At 45.7% G+C, this 25,207-nt stretch overlaps 1 protein-coding gene across 8 annotated transcripts in view; it reads right to left on the bottom strand.

Moving 5' to 3' along the window:
- Positions 1-25,207, bottom strand: part of LOC138566157 (extracellular calcium-sensing receptor-like) — a 578,577-nt gene that overhangs the window by 479,994 nt on the left and 73,376 nt on the right. For 4 of the 8 annotated variants that reach the window (XR_011301856.1, XR_011301854.1, XR_011301855.1 and 1 more), the window contains one exon: positions 18,367-20,558. The exons of the other annotated variants lie outside the window; for them this stretch is intronic. The gene's annotated coding sequence lies outside the window, so the exon portion shown is untranslated. Of the gene's footprint in view, positions 1-18,366; positions 20,559-25,207 lie in introns of those variants that run through there. 8 annotated transcript variants of the gene reach the window in all.

The following is a 25,207-nucleotide window of genomic DNA, read 5'->3' as shown; positions in this document are numbered from 1 at the left end:
TCCTCGGGCACATCTTTTAATTGTGCCACACATTTGGCTCCCTCTTTCACGTTGGCTACTGTCATAAAGGCCCTTGAGTCCTTCCCAATCAGAATACTCAACATTAGGTCTGCATCCTTCTGTAACAGATTCACCCTGTTACCGTTACAGAAACCTTTGTAGGCCTGTTTCACCACTTTACCCCTCTCTTCTTTCCAGGCCCATGTGTTATTTGAGTGTTTTATTTCTCTCATCTGACGTCTCATTTCTGGCTTTTTGAGCTCTAACCCCTCTTTATATTGGTGTTTATGGGTCTTTTTCGTTCTTGTCCCCCCGCCTTTTCCTACACTTCCTTGGCTTTTAACCAGCAAGTCTTCAATAGTTTGATCGAGGTTTTCAATATTAAACACCTTCAGGTTCCAATCATACGATGTCTTATTGATCAGGGCTGTTACCTTATAATTTAGTTTGGACAACAGAGGCGGGCGGCATCCACCTTAGTCTATTTCCCGCCACGTTTGTGACCACATTCACACATGCACTTCCCTCAACATTACACATGGCAGCGTGTACATTTTCACCCGCAACATAGAGTGGTCGCTCCACGTGTTTGCACATATTTCCATGCCTTCACATAACACAAGCAGATGGGCGTCCACGAAAACATAATCTAGTGTTGCTTCACTTGATCCCCTATACCAGGTGTACCTCACCCCATTATTCTCGTTGTACGTTGCCACTCAATTTGCTCAGACCCACCGCCGCCAGAGCGACCATTCATTCCCTTCCTGCCTGGCTTTTGTGATCACTGCCAATCATGTTCAGGGTCACTTCCCATTCTTCACCCTCTAGCTCCATCACTTGACAATTAGCATTTAGGTCCCCTGCCAAAATTATATTCCCTCTAGGGATCAAGTTTTGCCTTATAACAATTAGCATCTTCAAAAAGTTATGTAAGGCTGCCATTCCCCTCTGCCAGTACACGTTAATTATAAGCCTAGGATTGTTTTACCTCCCTACACCTCACTTCCACTCCCATCGCTCAAAACGGGAGGGTGGGCACTTCTTTTGAAGCCAGGCCCTGTCCCGATTTAATTTCCAGTAACAGGTCCCCCATATTGCGGCCCCCCCTTACTCATCATTGCTTTTTGCTGGAACACCTTGTAGCCATCCATTACGCGGGCAGGTGTCAGCTAGGTTTCCTGGAGTAAAATAAAGCAACTCTGTCTCAGTTTTTCTAATGTCCTCTGGTTATTAAATAGTTGGGAGTTTCCTCTAGAATGCCATGAGGTCAAGCTCAGGTCAATCATTTTGTTAGGGGAACCAGGCTTTTCGACTTCCTTAAAAAACAAAAAAATGTACTTTGTAGGACTGACATCACTTCTGACCAGTGCTTAGCCAACCCCCTTTCCACACCTCCCTATTCATTGACTTCTCTGGCCACTCCTTCCACAGTCCTAATCACAACTCTTGAATTCCCCAGCGCTCCCATCTCCTTCTTTTCCTCCCGGTTCTCCACTCTCTCTACTCGGAACCCCATCCTGTTCAGGTCTCTCGCTTCAGTCAGTAAAAGGTCTCTTACCAATCAGGAATGTAGCATGCATGAGCCATTGGTTGACCTATCCGGGAATGACACCCTGTCGATGTCCCTCAATGATATGCCCACCAAACTTGTCACCTAATTGAAGACCGCCAGCACATTTAATCGGTTTAAACATACAAGCATATCAGGCCTCAGGGTATTATTTAGGGAAAGTTTAAACTCAACTTTGCTTTACGCTGCGTTATCCGCTGTTTAGTATGTTTTGACTCGGTTACTCCCCCCCTAAAGAATGCCCCCTTCACGCCCATATCACTGTTCCAGGCATTCTTTAAGATACTAAATGGGCGGCCTCCCTGGTGATTGCTCTTAGTGTGAATCACGGCAGGATCCACCCTGCTCCCTGTTCAGTCACTTCCCAGTAAAGCACAAGCAGTACAAGCCTGTTCTACCCCCACAACCCAAACCCAAGTGAGAGCTTTCCTGGCCCTCACTGGGTACTACAGGAATGTAATGGGAGACTATGATACCATAGCTGCCCCATTGACTGTCCTCACTACTCAGAAGAAAGCCAAGAAGGTCTCTTGGTCTGAGGAGTGTGAGAAGGCCTTTCAAGGCTTAAAGGACTCCTTGTTCCAGGCCCCTATTCTCAGGGCTCCTGACTAGCAGAAATATTTTATTGTGCAGATAGATGCCTCTGACACTGGGATAGGTGCAGTTTTATCAGAGCTAGATGAGAAAGTCATGGGACACCCTATTGGATTCATCAGTTGCCAGCTTAAGGACAGAGAGCTCAGGTGGTCTACTGTAGAAAAATAATGTTTTTCTATGGTGTGGGCGTAAGGAAGATGAGGCCCTACCTCTCTGGGACCCACTTCACTGTGCAGACTGACCATAAGCCCTTAAAGTTGCTGATGACCTTGAAGGGACAGAATTCTAAGTTGCTCAGGTGGTCCATTAGCCTCCAAGGCTTTGGCTTCACTAATAAGCATAGGACAGGCGTCCAACACAGCAATGCTGATGGGTTGTCCAGAATGTTTAACCAACCTGAACATGAGGCCTATCCAGGGGTGGATTAGTTCCCCATCGTCTTATTTTGGGAGGGGCGGGTGCTAGGTAGAATTTCAGTTACTGCTATTTTACCTCTATATTTGTGGACCCCCCCAACGTTTTACTTTTGTTTCAGCCTCCTGTCCTGACTTTCTGCCAATGAAGCACAGCCATCAGCTGCTCTACACTGGGCTTTCGCTCATCCTTATGGGGAAACTGACTTGTTCTTCTGACAGTCAATACTGGGAAACATTGACTCCCTTAGTCTTATGACTTCAATTCAGTGCGCAAAGTACATTACAATACCACACACTGGGTTCATTGCGTTTCCGGGCTTTGGACATGCCTTAAGGATTTTTTGGTAACTGTACAATGTGCCTAGGAGTAGACTTGTGGCAGCAGAAGCTTTTTCATGTACTTTTATTAACTTTTACCAAACCATACCGTACTTGCTGCGTGTGGCTCATGACTGTGGCTGGTGTGCTTTAGCACTTTGAAGCGTCTTCTTTGTGTGAGATGGAATTATAATAATGATCCAAGACCAAATAATAGGACGGATTCAAGGAATATTGCAAAGTACTACTTTATTTTCAGTTTAATAAAGAATGGTAAACTGTCAGACATTAGACTGACGCTGGCACACTCACTAACAAACTTGATTGCATGGAGGTCTTATACCCCAATATGCGTCATCTATGACGTCATTCTACATGGCAAAATATAAAAACCTATCAAGGGAAGGGATTGGTGAAGGGAACATATCTACTTCTAGAACATATAAGGACTAGTGCATCATTGGGTAACTCTTATCTTTAGGGCATGCCTTGAACCACCTCAAAATATGTATAGTCCTGATTATAGGGGACAAAACAACAGAAGATTGACTTCTGCAACATTGTATGTTAGGTTGTCACCCACCCACTGATTGGTTGGCATACTATCCCATCCTTGGACTTTTGGCTCTTTAGCAGCACGTACCTGAAACAAAACCTAGGTATTTGAATCCCATCTGACTACTCCCCATTTTCCCAATTAGTCCATCCTCTCTCATCAGTAGGCCACAAGCCAAAGTGTTCCGTTTGTAGTTGACCTTGTGCTTTCTCACTGTCCTGGAACATTCAAGGGAGTGTGAGCAAACCACTATTTTAGCTTAAGGCTCTAATGAATAGTCTTTGTTTTCGGCTTCTGAGTCACATGTGATGAGACCACGAATTTGTCCATTTCAGCCTTCTATTTACTGATATTTGATTTAATTATGCAGGGGTGCTGTTGCTCTTCTTGGCCTCTAGAGACTTGCTCACTCTCTCTCACATGAACTTTGTATGCTTTTAATTGACCAGCTGTTTGGCTCTCCCAGATGTTTTCGTCTTCCTTCATCTATGAAGAATATCTCACATTCAAAACTTATCCATGTACTGCCTTTGATCTCTGTGCTTATCCCTCAAAACAGCATTTTCGCTTTGAGACAACCTTTACTCATCGTCAGCGCTGCACACAGAGCTGTTTTTCTGCATCTCCTGATTCTTACAGCCTGAGCCTGTCTCTGAGGTAGCTTGGTTATGTTCAAAGTGAGCCAGAATCCATTTTCCTACTATGGCCGTCCTCGCCACATTATATATTCTTTTATAGCAAGCTTCTATACGTTTTCTTTCTACCATGCGTTACAGCGTATTTATAGTTATTGGTCAGTAAGTTACTTCATCTTCTTTAGATATATGATTACTTTAGCTTAGTGCTGAAATTACATCATTACTTAGTATTTTCATATTGTTTCAGCATAGGTTCTTATATCTTCTTTATGACATTACTTTGTCCTCATCAGATTTCGCTCTATCTCCGGCAAGGATATTTATTGATGCATTCTGACATTTGATATCCTTCCATGTAGCATTCCCCCATGTGACATCCTTCCACACTTTCAGTGCGAGGGTACATTCTGTATGGTTGTCTGAGTGCATAACGTCTCTCATATATGATGTGATGTGGCATTTATAACGCGCCTTTACACAAGTGTTTATAGGCGCGACAAGACAAGGAGGGGCAATCAAGGGAGGACAAAATAACGATCTTTCTAGGCCTTGTGCCATTTAGATGGCACAAGTGCGTGGACGAGGGAAGGGGAGAAGTGCCAGTGAGAGGAGGAAGCGGGAAGTGCAGTTAACTCACAAGTGCGTCCAGCGGGTAGCTCATAAGTGCAGAGAGAAGGGACTGTAGGGTTGCATTTACAGACTCTTAAGTGCTGGGCAGCCCGGAGGCAGTGCAAGGGCAACTGGACATGCCAGGGTACAGAGGGTGACTAAGTGACCTGTGCATGGAACAGTCGGATGCATCAGCAGGGGAGAGGACGAGAGAAAGCAGAAGCGAAAAGGAAGGTCTTGAGTTACTTCCTGAACTGGAGGTGGTCCTACTCAAGTTTGAGAGAGGCAGAGAGGCTGTTCCAGAGGGAGGCCCCAGCTGAGGAGATAGATCTGCCCCCAACTCTTTGCTAGGAGAAGCGTCATACACTCAATGCGGTATGGGAACAAAGCAGGGGGGGCCATCCAATGTTCCCTTTAAGCTGTGTGCATGTGCGCTTGCCCAGCTTCCTTCTGGGTGCCGCTCACAAGAATTTTAACGGAGCACATATCCAATTCCCACCTATTCAAAAAGATTTAATAAGGCACAAGCCTCAGTATCAGGGCCTTCTATGTCAACCTAATATTTGTTTTCTCTCAAATTAAGCTAAATTATAATAACTAGTCTTGATATTCCGGTCTAGCCTACTTACTTTGCAGTACTACGCAATCTTGACCTGAAACATCCAATAAAAAGAATACACCCACAAGAGGTTAAAAACTAATATGAAAAAGTGTCTCCTTGAACAGAAGGTATAACTAAGACATCCCTGCACACATTAACCAAATTATCCTCACTCCCCACCGACTCCTATACTTGACTCTACCCCATGTACACCTCACCACATCTCTCTTACTTCCAGGGCCTGTCGCTTCCGTCTATACAACATACGCAAAATTCGTCTATTCCTTACTATCCACGCCACTAAACTTCTAATATCGTCCTTAATCTTCTCTAGACTTTTCTATTGCTCCTTTTCCCTTCTTTGGCCTTTCTTCCTCATGTCTAGCCCCTCTTAAATCAATCTACCATTCTTCCATCCGTTCTCTCTGTCTTCTTTCCCATCAGGACTCTATCTCTTCATCATATGACTCGAACTTCTGCCCTAGGGCACATTCAGATATTACCAGACATCCCTGACTGTCTACCATGGCTCTGTAAAAGGTTACCAGACTTTGACCTATATCCACTTGTTTTCTGTTTGTTATAAAATGAATGATGTTTAAGCACATGAATGTTTTCTTTACTCATGCTACCTTAGCAAAAGCATCACCCAGACTATTAACTTAACTGTCAGCTCCAATATCAGATAGTGATTGTAAGTAAGCAGGCTACTTGGATGTGTAACCTCATCCCATGCTTCCTATTGTTTGTACATATGTTTCACAAGCACTCTGAATTGGCCCCCTTAATACATTATAAAACTCAAATATTAATTTTCCCCTCTAAGGATTTTGAGTAGGCAAATGCCATGCTCCACGTCTCCTACTTCAGCATTGCTAAAATTATTCTACAAGTGGAGAGCAACATTGCAACATCATTTACTTGGCCTGCAAGTGATAATCGGTATGGACTTTGCCTGGCATTATTCGTCTATAGTATTAGGGCAACGGGTATTCAGATAACTAGGATGCTTATCTCACAATCCGCAGCCTTTCAAAGTTTTCAGAGTTCCATGGGGCATAGCCCTAAACAAATTATATGGTAACTTGCTGCAAATAAAGAAATGGTTCCACTGATGTAAGGAAGGCATGGTATCAGGCAGTAAGACGGACACAAGTGATCACACTTCAAGGGTGTTTATTGAACTTCAATCAGGTTTGAAAACTGCCTCACTAATCCTAAATCTAAAGATGGGAGCAAGCTATGATCATCAAATAATAATAGCGCTGTCCTAGTGATGTCTGGTCAAAATAAAAGGGCATCTACTAATAAACCCATTGCCAATCCTTACTTCTAATTACAAATAGTGTGGGAAACAATGTTATGCAAAAGTAAAGCGTTCAAGAAATTATATGTCAGGATATTCAAGCCTCCTTTTCCCACGTTTTCAGCATGGGACAAGGCGGCACACTCGATCTTAGCACAGTCTCTGGCTTCTGTAGTACGATGATACAGTTCAAATATCAGTATCAGTGCCTTCTATGTCAAAGTCTCTTTGCTGTTTAAAGTCTCTTACTTCAGAGGGCCAGATGCGACAAACAAACACTCAAACGTTCCTTTCTGCCCAGGATTCTCATGTATAACTTGTTGGGTTTTTATCGATTCACGCCAGACCCCCTTCCGCCGGGCCCAGACCCACTTTAACACAAAGCTTTAAATAGATCTCCCTCTGTCTGACGCGGACCAGATTCTTGTACTTTTCTAAACGTTCTCTACTTCATTGAAATCAAAGACTTTCGACTGTGGGCTAGGTTTGACTTGACCTGTCGCAGGACCACTTCGATTCACATTTATTCGTTTGATCTCCCTCTGTCGGGCTCGGAAAAAAATCCATCTACTTTTATCTCTTCTCAGCTGGGTACCTTACAGAGAACTCGATTGAGCACCCACGCGGTGCCGGTCCACTCTGTCAAAGGTATTGTAGCTTGCTTCAAAGTTCAATCACTCATCAGCAGTTTCACTTAATTCACTTCTCTTATCACCTGCGTTTTAACAATGTTCGTTCCCGTTTCTTTAACAATGTTCATTCCAGCGCTCGCCATACAATGTTGCTGATTGCAACCTTGGCTTCAAAACAGACCAGGCTTGTATTGGTCTCCCCAACTCACCGGCTGTGTTGCTTTCACTGAAGCGGCTGGAGATTCTCTCCACCTTCGCTAATGACGCGGGAGGGCCCCGGGTACCTCTAACACACAATGCAGGATTCTTCAGCCTGGTTTCCAAATTTTATGCTTTCACCGCAAGGGTTTGTGGAAGTAACAGTTCCTTTTCCAAGAGGTCATGGGAACTTCCCTCCTTGTGACCCCCTTCTTTTTTGTCATCTTTCTCCTCTCGTTAAACTGCTATCTTGGAACTGATGTTTCCTCGTGTGCTTTGTCTCGCTCAGAGAGTGCTCTTGTGCTCCGCCTTTTATCTGTGTTAGGAAGTGTAATGGAAGTCAGGTGTGAGTGATTGGAGATAATTGTCTGACCATAATATTGTGACATGTCAGGTATACGGCTCAGGTGTTAGTCTGTTTTCCCTTAGAGCTGGCTGTCATTGAGAAAGTGTCCATGCATTAAAAAGAGACGGGGGGGTAAAGTTCATAAATATCCTTCCGAGTAGGATGAGGTGAAAGTGTTACAGGGAAGGGGATACCGCGTCTCACCATCCAATGTCCTACTCCCACTACCCGAAGACCCCTCACCCAATTGATCGTCCCGCATTGGTCGACCCCGAGTGACTAAATCCAAAACGGTGGCTGTGTCCTGGCCACCTGGATGACAGATCCCTGGGGACTATCAGGTGAGACACCTTATGGTTTCTCACACTGAGCACTTGTAGAATCCTACCCAACAATTTAAAGATGGTGTATGTTGCAAACATGCTTGTATGCACTTCATAGTAATTGTGCACATACAGATTCATGACATTTTCTTAAACTGCACCTTTTCTCTCTTTCTGTGCTCAGCTACTGGGGCTATTCAATATAATAATTTGTTTGCATTTAATGCCTCTAGCAACCCAAATGCATCTTGTTCAACTAATAGCCCTTGAATTTCAGAAGAGAGGGCCCTAGTTAAAGATGGAGGCTCTCAAATATATAAACTTAATAAACATAAACATAATCTGTTGCTGCTATTGACTTAATGGACAAATATATGTAATGTTCTTCAACGGTGCTCCTGAAGAAACCTCAGAAAGGCTCTTGTTGAATTTTGTCTAGGCTGTGGTGAAGAAGGGTGGGGAAAACTATAGACTTTATTACATGCCTTGTCATTTCATTTCATATGTCAGGGTTCCAAGCATGGCTCTGATACGATTTTGCTCCCTACTTGGAATCAAATTATTTTTCAGGGAGTAAGAAAATAATTAGCTATGTAAGTGTGAATATTTCATGATTATTAAAATATGTTCTTTCCCTTAAAATCCCTATTGAGATCGGACAGTAATATTATTCGGTTATTACCAATGCCACAGCTCTCCTTTGTGGGTAGAAGCAGGAGGTGGGCTCCTATATGTTCATGGTTTCCCATTTTTGTTGGGCACATTTTCTTGTTCTTCAGAAGAAAAAATGGACGCTGTATATGCCTCTTAGCTTTAAGGCGTGTTTTGAGTAAATCTCATAACTCACATGACAGCGTAACGTGGATAGTAAGCAAAGGCCTAGGAATTCTGATCATCATATTCTGTGGTGCAGTTATTCTGATGCAATTGTCAGTACACACATTGTCATGTTCTCCTGGTCCTTGAACTACTTCATTAAAGTGCCACATAAACCATTTTTTCTGACACATTCCTTTTAGTTGCCATTATTTCATTAGCAAAAATTGTATCCTGCCTACATTTTTTGTCAGCCACATCAGAGATAAGCAATATGTGTTTTTGTAATAAAAACAAATGTTCTTTTCTAGTGGCATTAAGCACTTTCTGCAATGTCTCTGAGCAGTGTCGGCAAATTAATAACCAGAACTAAACCTATTTTTGATCCTGAGCATACAAAACCTGTTTTGCACATACATTTGTTTTCTCTGTACATGAGTATTTATTGTAGATACTATGGCATATCTTGAAGTCCTGGACTGGGTGATGAGCTCTCCATAAAATCACATATACAATAAAATAAAAATTGCCTAGATGTTTAGAAAAGTGTTATAAGACGCACCTTTTACACTGATTTGTAAATAAAATGCTGTCGTTGGGAAGGGAAAATGTCCATCCAAACTCTTTGCAGGTAGCAGCTCACTAACTATGCACACTCATAAAGTGGCTTACCTCGTTATTCAGTTGGGCACATGGAAAAATAATGTATGCACGAAAGCTAACTATTTCCACACTTAGGGAAAAATAATTAGAGGGAACATTGGTCCCATCTACAGCTCTTCTCCGACTGTTCCAATATGACGGTGGTGAGGGGCGGGAACTGGCACGATAGCGTCTGCCTGCTCCTCTACACCAGTGTCCGTCATGGCTGCGCCATGAGGTCCTTTGTCTTCTCCTTTGGCCATTTTGTTTGTTGTCCTTCCCCTTGCTCTTTGTGACCCAGGGAGTCTTTATTTAGCATTGCATTCTCCTGCAAAAGTCAATGCTTTTCGCGGGCTAATGCATGTCACATGGATGGGTACCCAGGAAGTGGGCCGGGACTGTCTGGTCCCAATCCACACCACTGGTGCCAGAATGTCTGGTGTGCCTGTGTACGTGAGAGCCACAGTAGTTCCTGTTTGGACTACTGTGGGTGGGCATGAGTAGGCAGAACTCCTCATTGGCCAGCCAGGTGCAAGCCTGCCCTCGACTTTAAGGATTTGAGGAGGGACCCTGATTGCAGACACGCAGATCACACTTAGGTTCAAATCATCCTATACATGGAGCCAAGCATCCTGAGAAGCAAAGCAGATCTAAGGACCGTCCGGAACCACGCAGAGAAGGTTTAGCACCCTGAGCCCATTGTTGTCCCAGTAGAGCTCTGCTTTGTGCTCGATTTCTGAAGACCTGCAAAGGTGCTTCAACCCTTTTAAGTGATGGGACCAAACAATCTCAAAGCCTCCTAGGTGCCCTGAAAATGAGCCTTCTCAGAAGTGTCCCTGGGCCCTCCAGTGGACTGACCAGCTTGTACCTTGGCACACGTGCTGGACCATTGCTCCATCTAGTTTCGGCACTGCAAAGCCTCTTCTTGCAAAATCTCCTTTGGGATGCAAGAGAGAAGCGTGCATCAGTTTATGAAACTTGGGATCTCCCACGTTACTGTGCGACAGTGGTGGTCACTGCTAACACCTTTCCCACCTTTCTTCAAATTGATTGATTGATTTATTTATAGAGCGCTTTACACCAAGGTGCTATGTCCTGAGACCAGCTGCATCAGTGCTTTCTTTGTCCTGCATTTGTGATGAGAGATTCAGCTTGTGATATAAATCGGATCCGCATCCGTACCCTGTGCACTTTGAAGTGTAACAAAGGAGAATATTTCCTAGTCCAGGCAACCTTCTTGAAACTTGCTAAGTTTGGACCTGGAGTGAGCTAAGGGCGTTGAGTAATCATACCAGTTACCAGTGGCCCCTTGTTCATCCATTCGGTTTTTACGCACCCCTTGTAGTCCTTTCCTTGACTTGGGTGGCTCTTGCTTCCTATAGTCGTCTGAAATTCGGTGACATCTTTGTTCCCTATAGCAGACCAACCTCTGACTCTTGGAACTGAATTCCTCACACTCCAGTGTCCTCTTCTAACTTTTCCTTCTCATTGGAGTTTGTACCTTGTGAGCTTTACGCATCGACGAGCATTTATAAGCACAAACATAACATTTAGCATAAGGCTCCAATCTTCGTAGGGCTGGCCTTCTTCAATTAGGGATATCCATTTCTGGAGTTGGCCATTGTGTTAAAGTTTGTTTTGTCTGCTTTCCCACCTCACAGGGTTTGGCGGGAATCCGCACTTTACCGATTTGATCGAAACGTGACTGTATTTAACCTAATATGTGTTTAAGTAGTAGTATTACTGTGTTTCCACTAATCACTTGTGTTTGTGCTCGGCCTAATAAATTGTATATTTTGTATATACTACTGTCTAAGAGTAATTCTTGCTGTCCTGCTGTGTGTGCTCATACAGGACCTCACCCTACTACTCATCCCAGTGTGCTCATCCCTACAACACCCTACTACTCCTGAGATTTAGCCTTGACTGCTCTCCAAGCTACCTTGAATTGTCCTGGCTAACTTCGTAGAAGTGTTCCCGGTTTCACTAAACAAGGGTGGCCGTTTGAAAATATGTTCACCAGAGCAGGGTTCAGAAATCCATTCTGACAGTCACACCCTTATTCACAAGTATACCTTAATCAATCACTGAATACTGAAAGGCCTGGGAACTTCAAACAGAAATGAGCCCATTCTAGTCTGTGTCCACCTACTCAATTAGACTTAGCAGATCTTGACTAGTTGCCTTGTGTAATATTTCACAAGAGGGATTATATAGCCTAGCTGTGTCCCTCCCTATCATGTATCACAACCTATCAAGCATGAGTCTCAGAACCTAGTTCTCGCTGTAGATCTTTTCAAATACCAAATACCTCAGTCTCAAATACACTTGCCATATTCAACAACAGGGTATTCCTCCACTAGGATTTGCTTACAGCACAATGGCCATTTATCTAGGAGGTCTCGAGCATTTCACCTGGTAAGCTAAGTGCAAACTTTGTATGCATTGCCATTACTCCCGTTTTACTTATCTTATCCACATATGCGCCACATGCCACTTAGTCTGCCTGTCGCAGGACTGTATTGCTTTAGATGGATCTACTGATAGAAGAAACGTTAGCTTCTTCATGGTACCTGATTACCCAAGCTGTTCTAATATGTGAGGTTTATTCCTACCCGCTAAATGTCATGTGAATGTGAGCAGGAAAAAATAGGATTTATTAGATTTTATTTCTGTTGCCAGGCTCCCTGTCTCTTTAAGACAGGACCCTGGAGGATAGGTCACGTGGTTTGTGACGTGAGCCGGAGGAGGGGAGGAGAAAGCTCCCTTTCGTTTTGTTAGAGGAATAATGAATACGTTGATTCATCCTGCTTGTGTACGTCCTCCTTTCTATATGGCCCACCGAGGCCAACAACTGGCAACGAGGCTACTCTTCGTACTCCAGCATCCTCCTTTCAAGCGCGGGTGATCCCGCCGCTCTGTGGCCAGGCAAGGCGTCCTGCGGTGCACCCAATCCCGGGCCCCTGCCTTCCTCCAACACACTGGCAGTCCACCCGACGCCTGCCGTCCCATAGCAGACCCGATCCCTGGCCCTGCCGCCATCCAGGAATCCTGCGGTGTACCCGATCCCGGGCCCCGCCTGCCTATAGTACGTCAGACAGTCCGCCTGATGCGCGCAGCTCCGATGCGGACCTGATCCTAGGCCCTGCCCGCCTCCCAGAAGTTGTCCCCTGCCACGGACAGTGCACAGGAAGACACATGCCATCCCACAGCCACGCAGCAGTCCGACAGCGGTGAAGTTTCCTGCTCCTCCCTGCTCCACAAGCAATGAGCTCAGGTGGGTCTTGCTCCTCCCCCACATCGTGCTGCTCCTTCTAGCCTACTCCCTGCAGACGTCTGGCCCGGGGAAACCCACAATAACTCTACTCTACCTCCCGTGGCAAGGACAGACAGACATGCAGTCTACCCTCCCTCACTTGGCAAGGACAGACTTATTAACAGCCAAGGAAAAAACGAACACAGAAAGGCTGTGCCAAGACCTGGGACTCCAGTAAAAGGACAGCAGCAGAAAGAGGAGCCAACACTGTCTGAGAGGAGAACAAGCCCATTTCCTCCTAAGACTCACTGCAAGACACAATACAGGGTGCCACATGTGCACTGAAACCCCTGTCCCTCTGCACAGCCTTCAGTTGAGTGACGCCTGATTGACCCAACCTGCCACCACCATGAGTACACCTCCCGATCAAGCTGGAAAAGCACCAGCGCCACCAGAACTTGCAACAAAATCAACTGCCACCGCATGGCGTATGCCTCTGCCATTCTCCATGACGCTGCAAGCTGACAAAGGGCCCCGGTGGGTAGAATGGCTTGAGGACTTCAATAATTTCATCACAGCAGCAGGCGAAGAAACATCACCAAGACTATGCAGCATGTTTCTTAACACAGTTGGCAATTAAGTCAAGACATTGATTAAAACCAATCCAGAGGCTGAACACCCTGATTTCACATCACTGCTCACAGCCCTTAACAGAAGACTTGTCATAGAGCCCGACAGGGATTATGAAAGATACATGTTTAATCAATGTACCCAAAGGGCAGATGAAACCGTAGATGAGTTCATCACCGAACTACGAATCAAGCACACTGCCAGTTCCACGTGTTCTCCTTAGATGAAGCCATCCTTCTACGAGTGATTGAAGTGTGTACCTCTCCGGCACTCAAGAAGTAGCTACTCAAAAAACCTCTCACCATCGAAGAAGTCAGCTAGATGTCCAGGATCCTCGAAAGGGTCGACATCCAAGTGACTCAAATGTTCAGCAGTGCCACGTGCAAGCAAGACACTGGTGATGTAGAAGTGGCAATCCACACGAACACTGCACGAGGAGGAGACAGAGGCAATGGACCCAGTACCAGACGACACCGCAGATGCAGCGGCAGTGCTACCGCTGTGGGATGGCCTTTCCTCACGCAGGGACATGTACTGCACTCACTCAGAAATGTGGAAATTGTGGAAGAGAAGGACACTTCCAGTCAGTTTGCCGAGAAGGCAAGCCATTCCCCACTCCATGACCGCCCACGATGCCCGAATACAAGCCACACCAAAAGGCACCGCAGAACCTGCCCTGCCAGATGCGCCCATACCAACATGGGCCGAGGAGATATGTAAGAGTGGTTGAAGAACTCTACACAGATGACGAACCACAAGAGCTTGAAGCTCAAGACCCGAACCCACGACTGCGTGATGAGTATGACGGACCACCACCTCCACGCCAGGGACAGTACACCATGACACCCTATGGCCAGGAACATGAGAGCGAACAATATGACCTGTACTCACAAGACGAATATGTGAACCTCATTATGGATGACAGGGAAGCCATGGAAGCTCTGTACCATGTACATACATACCAATGGTGATATGCAGAAAACAGTTCTATTTTCTCATCGACTCAGGAGCCACTGTGAATATCATAGGGGAGAAAGAATTCCAACACATCCAGGACAGACCAATACTAACACAAACAACGTCCAAAATCTTTCAATGGGGCGCTGACGTCCCACTTCATTCCATTGGATCCTTCAAGCGCCGGCTCATCTACAGATGGCGGGTCACGACTATGGTCATCCACGTGATCTGGAGTCCAACCAAAGGGAGTTGCCTCCTGAGCTACAGGACGGCCTCGTGTCTAGGGCTAATTGATATCCATGTCCAGGAAGGTGACACCATCCTCTCAACAGCCCTGATGCCTGGAATGAAAGAACAGATCTGCTACATGGAGGACAGCCCGTCAACAACACCTTCCATCACGAAAGAGACAATCCTGGAGGAATTCCCGTGCATATGCAGCGGGTTAGGCAAAATTAAATGCCCTCCAGTAAAACTACACATTGGCCCTCATTAGGACCCTGGCGTTAAGGGGTTAACGGCGCTGTAAAAGGTTGCGGCGCCGTTAACCCCTTAACGCCTTCCTACGAGTTCCCTTTGTGGCTCCCGACCTTAATTGCTGGTCTGGACCAGCCGTTAAAATAGGGACCCGCAAAAGGACCTTAAAGGTAATTACGGTACCGCAATTTGCGGTACCGTACTTACCACCTTCCCCATTCCCATTGAGCCCTATGGGGCAAAAATGGTAATGGGGAAGGGCCAATGGAGAATGGGGAATTACCGCCCCGCCAACCTTGGAATGTGGTGGTAATTCCCCATTTCACCATGGCAGAGTCGGTAAGTTACCGGCGTTAACCATGGCGCTAATAGTGCCATTGGTTAACACCAGGGTCCTAATGAGGGCCATTGATCTGTCGGTCCGCCCCCCGTGCAGCGTCTGCTTTCACCTCCAAACAGCCATATCCAATGAACTCAGCCAACTTCTAAAGGACGACATCATTGAACCTGCCACAGGCCCAACCCTGTGAGTTTCACCACTTGGCATCATACCAAAAGAAGGTGGTCGCCTCAGACTCTGCGTGGACATGAGAATGGCCAACACTGCCAACCAGCAGGAGCAACATCCCACCCCAAGAATAAAGGACATGATAGTTCAACTTAACACAGCCACCCTCTTTTCCAAACTCGACCTCAACCAAGGCTACCATCAGATGGAACTTCACCCAGAATCCAGGGGCATCACCACCTTTGCCACTCATGACGGGCTTTTCCGCTACAAACGCCTACATTTTGGCATTTCATCAGCGGCCGAAATTTTCCATGAAGCTGTCCGGCAGATCATCAGACTGATCAAGAGGACACTCAACTAAAGCGATTACATTCTCGTATTTGGGAGGTCACGTGAAGACCATGATGCAACCCTACGGGCTACCTGAACCGCCGTTCAGGAGGCGGAACTGATGCTAAACCTAAAAAAATGCTAATTCAGCAAGTACAAGCAAAAATGTTTTGGCCACATCTTTTCAGCCGACGCCATGACCCCGGACTCTAACAAAGTCTCCACCATCTTCAGCCTGAAAGAACTGTGCCAAGTGGCTAGTGTCAGATCGTTCCTAGGGATGCCAGGCTACCGTGCCAGATATATCCCCCACTATGCCGCCATCACCGAACCGCTACGGCGGTTGCTGCAGAAGGAGGTCCCGTTCTCATGGTCCAATGCATGCCAATCAACATTTGATACGATCAAACACGCGCTGGCGGAAGCCAGAAGACTTGCCTTCTACTACCCAGAATGGCACCCTGAAACTGAAGTGGACGCAAGCCCAGTGGGACTGGGAGCCATCCTTGCCCAGACCAGCGGAAGAGATGCCCACCCGAGACACATAGTGGCATATACCAGCAGGGCGCTGGCCCCTCCGGAATCGGCATACTCACAGGCCGAAAAGGAGAGCCTGGCAGCCGTGCGGGCATGTGAGCACTTCCACAACTTTGTGATATGGGAGAGGTTCACCCTCATCATGGACCACCAGGCTCTGCTGTCTCTCTTTGGTAACCCGAGGACCAAAATGCCCCCAAGGATTGAGCGATGGGGCATCAGACTCCAAGAGTATGATTTCCAGATCCTTCATCGGCTTGGAGGTGAGAATAACCCAGTGGACTATTTATCAAGACACCCAACAGGCAAGCCTATACCCCGCCTGGGAGAAACTGAATACATCAGGTATATCACGTCCAATGCGCTACCTCCAGCGACCTCGCTCGAGTCGGTGGCATCAGCCTCGGGGGCGGACCCCTCGATTGCCTTGGCAATTAGCCTTACTGAAAACAACCGATGGAAAGACTTTCGACGTGCTGTGCTTAGACACTCAGGGGTTTGCAAGGATGAACTTGAAAGGCTAGCCAAGGAGCACACAGAGCTAGCCGTACAGGACAAGACTATCCTCCTAGGAGGATGCTGACTGGTCATCCCGGCAACCCTCTGATTGGAGATCATCAAGACAGCCCATGAAGGCCACAGGGGGGCAGACAATACCAAAAGGGAACTCAGATTCCACGTCTGGTTCCCGTTCTTGGATGGTATGGTGGATCGGTGGGTAAAGAACTGTGTAGCTTGCCAATACACTGCCAGAGCTGAACCCCTGGTCCCGCTCTGACCGACACAGATTCCAGATCACCCCTGGGAGAGAGTCGCTGTAGATTTCTATGGGCCCTTTGAGAAGGGTGAGTACCTGCTACTGTTCATAGACGAGCATTCCAGATCCCTATCATGAAGAAGGCGAAATCCACATCATTTGCCCAGGTAGCCGCCATCTTCAATGAGGTCATCAGCGAATGGGGAATCCCAGAGACAATCAAATCGGACAATGGACCACCCTTCAGCGGCCATGAGTTTGCGATATTCGAAAAACACATGGGATTTAGACACCAAAAAGCCACACCACGCTGGGCCCCAAGCCAAGGGATGGCAGAAAGATTCATGGCCTCAATCAAGAAGATGCTCCAAAGGGCTCGCCTTGAAGGCACTGACCCGCACCAGGCACTCTGCCGAATGCTAGAGACTTTCGCAATATGCCTCATGAGGTCGCAAACAGGACCCCTGCTGAACTAATGATGAAATACCAGGTCTGCACCCGGATTGCCAGCAACCCAGCGAGCCAGCCCAAAGCAGACCCAGAAATCATAAGGAGGGATGCTGAACAGAAGGAAAAGACACGACTAGAGACAGATGAAAGAAGGCAAGATCAGCCGAATGAGTTCCGCGTAGGAGATGAAGTCTGGGTTCAACAAAAGACAAGCAAGAAAATTGACTTGCAGTTTGCGCCAAAGCCCCTGCAGGTTACGGCCATAAAAGGGACAATGATAACCGCTGCAAATGCTGAAAAAGAGATAACCAGAAACAGTTCACGGTTTAAACTGGCCAGCAGAGGAGAAGAGGAGAGGCCTCCAACTCCTGAAACAGATCCGGAGTACCATGACGCTAGGAACGAAGCATGGATTCCCCCAGAGCATATGGCTCGACACCAGGAAGAACTGCTAGACACTTTCGATGGTGACTCTTCACAAGAGCCACCAAGACATCCGAAAAGGACCATCCAGAAACCACCAAGACTGGTTGAAGAATGTTAAGCACACGTAAGGACATTTGCCCGGGGGTGTTGTTGCTAGGCTCACTGTCCCTTTAAGACAGAACCCTGGAGGATAAGTCACGTGGTTTGTGACGTGAGCCGGTGGAGGGAAGGAGAAAGCTCACTTTTGTTTTGTTAGAGGAATAAAGAATATGTTGATTCATCCTGCTGGTGAGCGTCCTCCTTTTTATACGGCCCACCGAGGCCAACACCTCCCACATCAAATTTTATATTGTAGGAATTAATGGTGCTTTGAATGGAGGTTCATCTTTGTACTGCAGGTTGCCTCGGAACTCACCAATAGAAATTACAAAAGTAATCCAAAAAAGGAGGGTACACCCAGCAAGAAGCAACGCAATTTATTATGGGCCCAGGCACAGCTGGGAAAGCAAATTCCAAGCAGAATGCGAAGGCATGAAAAGCACTGTCGAAAACACACCCCTAAAATGAAAGCGTTTATAATCTTTTATAATCTTTTATAGTCATTCATACTAATTAGCATCAAATCACATTACAACATTGGGTTAGTGCTCCAAGTGAAGCTAAATGGTAGAGCTATGTAATTCCCCTATAGTGAGACATACATTATCCTAAAATGATGGCGTCCTGCACACCTTGCCACACTACCCTTGACCACCTCTGTGACATCACAGTTCAACCCACAATTCCCATATCACTTTGCTGAAACATCATGACATTTGAGATGACCAGCGGATCTTTATTCATCTGCCACCGGTCATACCCATCATTTCTCATGAGCATGCAACTGATCACGACACTGAAAGAGCCTTCAACCATTGCGTGTTTTAATGCTGTATCTTAGAAACTCTTCAAACCATTTCCCAGGCTCACCTGTACAAAGGGGCAATTTGGAACCTCCATGGGGCATTTTGAAACCGTCAGGAGACCAGTTTCATAAACTAATATGCCGTATTACAAAATTATTTTACAGTCACTACCTTTCCCCCACACCCATGAGTTTTGCTTCCTGACCTCGAAAGTATCAATGGCTGCTCATTTCTTACCGTATGATCCTGGGAATGTGTTGTTTGCCATGTGCTGCAAGCCTCTGAGGCTGCTAGGCAAATTAATAAAATGCAAATTAATTCGAGTGAAAGCAAGCTCCGAGGCCTGTTTATAGTCCTTTGGTCTAATGTTTAGCCTCATATACTCACCTATAATTTAAACTTTATTACTATAAGTTATTTACCTACAACACAATTATTTGAGGCATTCAGCAGCCTAGTGCATAGAACTGTGTAGCTATCAACAAAGCCCCCTCCCCTTTTTGTGGCATAATCCTGCAACTGATAAGTTTGCTCCTCTTTACCGCGCTGAACTAGAATTTTTACCACAATATTCTCCCCTTTTATTAATCCATCAATAACTAATTCTTCTCCTTCCCTCAAACCCCCACTCTGCTTCTTTCTTTTTTGTTATCCATGCTCTTTTTAATGCACTCATATCACCTCCATCTTCCTCACAATTTTCCAATGGTCCATCTATCAGTATACACCATGGACCATCCTTATCACAGGAAATCCAATAAGCATCATAGTCTATATCTCTGGGTTGTGTTGTAGACTAGTCAACTTCATCATCTTTTTTTCATTCTTGGTTAGTTTGTTAATGTGCTCATTTTTACCATTTACCCCATCAACATTCAGGGGCAGCATGGATTTTCCTCTCTTTTTTTTTAGTATAGAGTGTCAAAATAATGTTGCCAATTTAGAAGGTGAGGACCAACGTGGGAACAGTCACTTTAAATACTCCAGAGAGCCAAGTGGGCACCCAGGTGAAAAAAGTGTCCAGCCAAGTGTTCGACTGCACTCCATTAGCTTCATTTGTCATCTTATCATGGAGTGTCTGTATTTCATTGATAGCTGCTTTGAATGTTCCATTTGAGCTTCTCCATCAGGCACTACCATGCAACAGCTTCTCCCGATCTTGGTACAAACTCCTCCCTCTATAGCAGTGAGAAGATCCTACACATACCACTTCTGGAATGCCAGCAAACGTAGTGCCCTCAGCTCTTCCTTTAGCGCGTTTAGGCCCTTTGATGCTGAATTGGCCAGTTGCAGTAACTCGTTCCTGGTTATCTGCAGCCACTTAGCATTAGCCGCAGTTTGCACTTCAGGTAGCAGTAAAGAAACAAAAAAAGTTGTGGATTTGGAAAACAGTCGAAACTCAATAGGAATTGTGGCTACATTTTCTGCACTCTACTCTGAACAATAGTTGCTTGCTCTTCTTTGTCAACTTAGCACACCTTGCATCTTATCTTGCTGCACCACTTTTTACTTCAGCATGGTTGACTGCTCCTTTAGTGATAGCCCCAGTTGCTGCTGGTTGGGGCACCACCAGGGCAGGGCTGTGCAGTGTAACAATTGCACAAACTCCACACAATCAGGAGGAAGCTGGTCGTAGGCCTTCAATCCACATGCCCACTATAGGTCCATTATGTCAGCTGTCCCCTGCGTGAGCGTCGCACTCCTCATCAACTTGGCACTGCTGGTGTTTGTTCCCAAATGGATGGACTCTGAAACACAAAGGGAATCGTGTAAAGCTCTTGATGTAAACTGGTTGATGAGTTTCACCTATCCAAGTCAATGCAGGTACATATTTGCCCCCAAACCGCTTTGCAGCTACTGTTTATTTTGGACACTACGTTTTGTTCGAATCTCACCAAAACTTCAGCATCAACATTGCATTATTCGCCCCACCCATTGGACACCATAACACACTGCTCCTTTTACTCTGATTATTGGTCTTGTACGACACCAGGGAATGCTGCACCCTTCTTCATCTACACACAGCAGTTGTTTGGCTTCACTCATTATTTTCTCCCTCCTTTAGAGCCTTCTGTTATATATTCTATGATCATCTTTTTGGTTTCTCTTTTTTCTTTCCTCCTGTCAAGTTGCACGTAATTATCTGTGTACACCTCTTCACCCTCATCCACCCACTGGACAGTATAAGGAAGGTATGGTATCAAACAGGGAAGACAGACACAAGTGATCACAGTTCAAGGGTGTTTATTGAACTTCAATGCGTTGGTAAAATGCCTATCTAAACCTAAATCTAAAGATGGGAGCAAACTACGACCATCAAATAATAATAATGCAGTCATAGTGGAGTCTGACAAAATAAAAGGGCAAATACTAATAAACCTAATGCCAAGCCTTACTTCTAAATCCAAAATGGTGTTGATAACAATGCATTCAAAAGAAGAGTGTTCAAGAAATAATATGTCAGGATAGTTGAGCAGTGGTCTTATCTTCCCCATGTTTTCAGCACGGGGCAAGGCGGCTCGCGTGGGCTGCACCCACACTCTGGCTTCTTGGCCATGAGGTAACAGTTCAACACATAGGCATCAGGGCCTTCCGCCAAAGTCTCTCTCACAATGACAGTCTCTTATTGCAGAGGGCCTGATGCAGCAAACAAAACACAAAAGTTCCTTTCCTTTGTCAGGGATTCACTTTCCAAGTTCAAGACTGGTCTCCCTCCTTCGGGCTCGTAATATGGGTCCCCCTCACCCGGGCTCAGACCCCTTTTCTACAATGTTCACAATTTGGTCTCTCTCGTTCAGGCTTGCACCATGGACCCCCCTCGTCCGGGCTCAGATCCCCTTTTCCATAATATTCACAACTCGGCCTCGCACCATGGATCCCCCTCGTTCGGGCTCAGATTCCTCTTTGATACCAGAATTGAAGACTTTTGAATGTGCAATGTGTTTTGCTTAAACCATTGCAGGAACACTTCGATTTACTTCACACAATTTACACTTCACATCGATCTCCTGCTTTTGTCAGGATATCGTACAGAGACCTTCGACTGAGCACATTCACAGTGCCGGACCACTCTGTCAACAGTATTGTATCTTTTCTTCTAATGTTTAATATTCACCAGCAATTTATCACATATCTTTAATAATGCTCCTCCCAGCGCTAACTTTACAATGTTGCCGCTTGCAACCTTGACTTCAACACAGACTGGTCTGGCATCGGTCTCCCCAACTCACCGGCTGTGTTGTTCTCTGTCGCTTCTTTGTTCTTGGAGCCAAGGACAATACCACAGTGTATGCTGCTCCTCCCCGCCTTTGTCAGTTACGCGGGATGACCCTCGATATCTCTGACACACAGTGCAGGATTCTTCAGCCTTGTTTCCTGATCTTACATTTTCTTCCTTGAAGGTTTCTTGAAAGTAATGGCTTCCTGTCAAAAAGGTCACGGGTGTTGCCCCTCTCACGAACGTCTCGTGCCTTGCCGTATTTCTCCCCTCATTCAGTAGCCAACTCAAAACTGCTGTACCTTCGTGTGTTTTGACTTCCTCAGAGTGTGCTCCCATGCTCAGCCTTTTATCCGTGTGGGGAAGTGTAATGGAAGTCAAGTGTGAGTGAGTGTCGATAATTGCCTGGCCTCACCTAACCATTGTATTGGGACATGTCATGTACACGGTTCAGGTGTGAGTCTGTTTTCTCCCAGAGCAGGCTGTCTGTGTAAATGTGTTTGTGCAGGAAAAGGGGGGGGGGAGTTCAGTTCAACGTCCTACACCCACTCACTGAGGTCCCCTCACCCGTTTGATCCTCCCGCACTGGTCCACCCCCTGTGTCTGGATCCCAAGGTGTTGGCCGTGCCCGGGCTACCTGAGAGAGAGAACCGGGGGAACTAGCGGGTGAGACACCTTCTGGTTTCTCACACACCACTCCCCTATGCGATGTAGCCTCATCTGTTTCACAAGTAAACCGGGAAAGGAAATCGACGGTCCCTTGGTCTTTATCTTTTAAGTGTTCCACAGTGAAACAATAGGGTTGCAGGTCTAAGAACCATTGCATGACTCACGGGTTAGAGTCCTTTTGTTGGCTTATTCATACTGAAGGTGAATGGTCTGTGACAAGGGGGAACATGCTCCCCAAAAGTTAGTATCTTAGATGGGTAGTTTCCCATTTGATGGCAAGGGCCTCTTACTCCATTATGGAGTAGTTCTTTTCATGAGGGAAGAGTTTTCGACTAGTGAATAGGATAGGATGTTCTATTCCATCACACATTTGTGATAAAACTGCTCATAACCCTGTGAGAGAGGCATCAGTTTGTAACACAAACTCCTTAGAAAAATCCACCACCTTTAGAAGTGGGCTCTGGCACAAGGTTTGTTTTAAGTAGTTGTAGCATATGTCATCCTCATCAGTCCATTTAAGCTTCTGGGGTTCAGCGTTCTTTAATTTGTCAGTTAATCTAGCTGTTTTATCCAAAAGATTAGGAATGTACCTACGGTTATAACCAATTAATCCTAGGAACGCCCTGAGGTCTCTCTTAGTCTTAGGTGTGGGGGTCTCTAGGACGGCTTTTACTTTTTCTCATTGGGACCGGACACTGCCATTCCCTACAAAGAAGCCGAGGTATCTCACGGCTGTTGGTCCAGCTTACATTTAGATTGATTGGCAGCTAAGCCAGCCTCTCTGAGGGTTCCCATGATGGTATACAGGTGGAAGAGATGGTCTTCCCAAGTCTTGCTGCAAATGACTATGTCGTCAATATAAGCCCCACAGAAATAGAAATAGGGCTGTAATTTCCTGTCGATAAACTGTTGGAAAGTGGCTGGGGCCCCATCCAAAAGGGAAGACTTTAAACTGGAATAGTCCTAGGGGCTTGAGAAGGCTGTCTTTTCATTTTCAGGTCCATGTACGTGGACCTGCCAATATCCCTTGGTCAATTCTAGGGTCAATAAAAAGATGGCACTTCCTAGTATATCAATGAATTCATTGATGAATGGCATAGGATAGGCATCGAAGGTGGAGAGAGCGTTAACCTGCTTGAATATGTCTATGCAAAACTGCCAAGAATGATCCGGCTTGGTTACCAATATAATAGGGGAGGACCATGGGCTGGAAGAAGGTTTGATAATGTTTGCCCTCAGCATCTTTTTAACTACTTCCTCTACCAATATTTGTGGGACTTCTGGGAGTCTGTAGGGTTTTAAATGGACCACTGTCCCCTTTGGAGTTCTGATATTATGACAAGTACCATGTATTCTCCCTGGTTTTTCACAGAATGCATTGGGGAATGTCATGAACAGGTCATTTAAGTCTTCTTGCTTCTGTTTTGGGGAATACGCTCTGAGTTGTCTATATCCTCCGATAGTAAACAAGACAATATCAAGGTGGAGGAAGTGGAAGGATTTTCTTTCCACTCCTTTAAGAGATTTAAATGGCAAAGGTGGGCATTTTGCTTTTTATTAGGTTGGGCTATTTTATAGGTACAGGTCCCTGTTTGCTCTTGACCCATGCCACTTTGAGACAAGTTTATTTTCAGAGGTCGGTAAGAGGACTAATACCTTTTGTCCTACTGAAAACATTGTTAAATTTACTTTCTTATCATAGGTGGATTTTTGTTGGTCCTCAGCTTTTTCCATGTGAGTGTACACTAGATGTCGAACAAAGTTCATATGCTCTCGTAATCAGGTCGCTGTTTGTGAAAAGGGAATAGGTGCCTCTTCCCTTTCTTCCCAGGTCTCTGGCAGCATGTTGAAGACATCTCTTGGTTCTCTACCGTAATGTAGTTCAAAAGGAGAGAAACCGGTGGATGCCTGAGGGGTTTTCCTCGCTGCAAATAGGACCCAGGGGATAATGCTATCCCAGTCTTTTCCATCCTGATCTACCAATTTTCTCAAAATTGCCTTAAGGGTTTTATTGAATCACTCGACCAACCGGTCCGTTTGGTAAACTGAGGTTCTTAATGTGGAGATATGTAGTGATTCATTGACTTCACTCATCAGTCTGCTCATAAAATTAGATCCCTGACCCGTTCGAATTTCCTTGGGGATATCAACCCTAGAAAAGAATGTTAAAAGGTGTTTTAAGATTTGTTCGGTTGTGTTGTTCCACATAGGGAACGCCTTTGGGTACCGGTAGCATAATCAACGATTATGAGGACATATTTACTATCCAGTCTCGAGGTTTCCAATGGCCCAGTGATGTTCATCCTTTTGTGGGAGAAAGGGACTTCGATGATGGGTAAGGATTCAGAGGGGCAAGTAAGGGGATATGTGCACTGGTTTTCTAACATATCTCACATGTCTGGATGATGTTCTTTATGTCCACATGGATACCAGGCCAGTAAAACTTCCCACTGATGTGAGTCTGGTTCTTGGATTGTCCTAAATGTCCCCCTGTCATATGTTATTATTATT

The sequence above is a fragment of the Ambystoma mexicanum genome, chromosome 1p, assembly GCF_040938575.1.
Source record: "Ambystoma mexicanum isolate Mex_15411 chromosome 1p, UKY_AmexF1_1, whole genome shotgun sequence".
Classification (NCBI taxonomy): Eukaryota; Metazoa; Chordata; class Amphibia; order Caudata; family Ambystomatidae; genus Ambystoma; species Ambystoma mexicanum.
Note: the sequence above shows the minus strand (reverse complement) of the source record. Positions and strands in the feature narration are given on the sequence as shown.